This window comes from Triticum aestivum, chromosome 5B (assembly GCF_018294505.1).
Source record: "Triticum aestivum cultivar Chinese Spring chromosome 5B, IWGSC CS RefSeq v2.1, whole genome shotgun sequence".
Lineage (NCBI taxonomy): Eukaryota > Viridiplantae > Streptophyta > Magnoliopsida > Poales > Poaceae > Triticum > Triticum aestivum.
Window position 1 is genome coordinate 588,260,586 of NC_057807.1, and position 2,356 is coordinate 588,262,941.

Consider the following 2,356-nt stretch of genomic DNA (forward strand, 5'->3'; position numbering starts at 1 on the left):
ACTACCAGCCCAGTCTGCATCGGCTGAGATCTCATAAGACGGCGCACGCTGGAGGAGCAAACCATGAGATGCAGTTAGACATATATAATGCAGAATACGCTTCACAGCTGACCAATGGGATGTTGTGGGTGCATGGAGAAACTGACAGACACGATTGACTGCATAAGAGACATCTGGTCTGGTGATAGTAAGATACTGCAGGCCTCCAACAAGACTGCGATACTCAGTGGCATCATCAGGGGAGAGAGGATCTCCATCAAAAGCAGACAACCGATCTGTAACACCCCAAAAATTTAACCAGGTTTTTGTTATTAAAATTTTGCCAAGAGTTTAAAATTTTTGCATGCAAGTATATCTCTGTTGATTTCAAAACTTTTCTTTTAATATTAATTTTTTTCCCCAAGTGGATCCTTCCAAAATATATTGGACTTATTTTCCCTCTCATTTAGAAAAAACATCTTTCAAACAGGAGATTTATTTATTAAATTATTTCACCCTGAGCTTTATTCATTAAATGACTTGTTTTAAAATTTGGAGCTCCTTTTGAACTACAACCATTTGATATATTTAACTAAAAATTTCACCAAAATTTGGAGATATCATGTGATGTCTCTAAATCACTTTTGTGCAATAATATATTTCATTCATTGGATATTTTGAGCTCTACACCAAATTTTCTTCTCTGGTCCAGAGAGCAATTTTACACTACAACCTATTTAAATATTTCTTTAAAACTTCTACCAAAATTAGGGGAGGTCAGTAGGAGCATATTATTCCACTTTGTGCAAAAACCTATTTATGTTCTTTGAAAAAATGGAGTGAATCATCCTCTTTTTCATTCTGGTCCAGCCTTGTGATTTCTACTGCAACCCTATTTAATTTTGCTCCAAAGATCTTGTGTTTTCTCCTACTTGTAGACAGCCCTACCAAACCCCTAAATCCAGGAGCATGCACCCATTGGATTAATTTTGGTTCATGAAATAATGTCATTTATTTCCTGTCCAGAATTGAAGTTTTGTAAAACTTGCACAAACAAGTTTCTCCTTTTGCCAAACTAACCCTACCACTCTCTCTTGCATCTAAGGAGACACTGATCTGGAATTTTTGACCACTCCAAGACTTGCCAAAGTGCCCTTGGCATTTTGTCAAACACCTTATGGGCATGATCTGTTTTGGCATGAATTTTTGGTTTGCACTGTGAACCTGATCCCCTGACCAAACCAGCTTGTCCACTGATCCCCTTGCAAGCCCAAACCTAGACCTGCTAACCCCCAGCTCCAACCGAGCCACCTAGCATGCCATGGCATTTCGCCGAGCATCTGGTGGGCGTGCGCTGGGCGCGCTCAGAGCGCGCAAATTGCAGCCGCGCACACGAGCCGCCGCGTCGCGCCCCTGTCTTGGCCCACACGGCAGGACCTCGCCACGCACTCCCCGCCTCGCCACAACACGACAGCCCGCCCTGGCGCCCTATAGCGCCACCGCCAGAGCACTTTTGGCGGCACGCCGGCGTCGGCAGTGCGCCTCTGCCACGGGCAGCGCCGCCCAAGCCTCTCCCGCTCGCCACCTGGCCCCTGGAGCAGTGCGAGCTCATCCGCAAGCGTGTCTGCTAGCCCTCGTCGCTGCCACGTCGCCCTAGCTACAGAGAGGCGGTTCGCCGGAGAGCTTATCCACGGCCGCCGCGGAACCGCCTTGCCTCGCCTATTTAAGGAGCCCCGAGCTCGTCTCCGCACGAAGGTAGCCTCAAGCGGTCTCCAGGAAGCCCCCAGTGGCAGCCAATCGACCCAGGGAGGTCATCTTCCCCACCTCCGGCAGCAGCGACCGCCGCCATGGCCCCAGCTCTTCCAGCGCCACCAGGGCCTCTCCCTCCCATTTCTCTTCACCAAGAACACCTCCTTCCTTCCAGGAACCCAACCCCCCGCTCGATTTTGGTCAGAGACCACCGCAGCCCCAAACTCACTATCCACCCGAAGCCTCCTCCGCCGCGAAGCTCGCCGCCGGCAGCTCCCTCCGTCCCCACCGGCCTGGTGACCACCTGGAGGACCGCACTGGAGTCGCGGATCCATCCAGACCCTCTGGAACCCGCGGGGAGCCACCGTTCGCCGGCGACGACCGCCGTTGCCCCGCCTCCGTTCGGGCAAAGGAAGAGGAGGGAGAAATAGACCAGTCAAACCTGACCAGTGGGCCAGGCGGGCCCACTGTCAATGAGACGCGCGCCGTCCACGCGGAGTAAGTGGAAGCATAAAACTCGCGAGTACGTAACCCCTTCTTAGAAAGCGTATTCCATTCTGAAACGTTTTTCTTTTTCTGTTTTATTTAAAATCAGATTTGACCAAAACTTTGACTGCCTATATCTTTT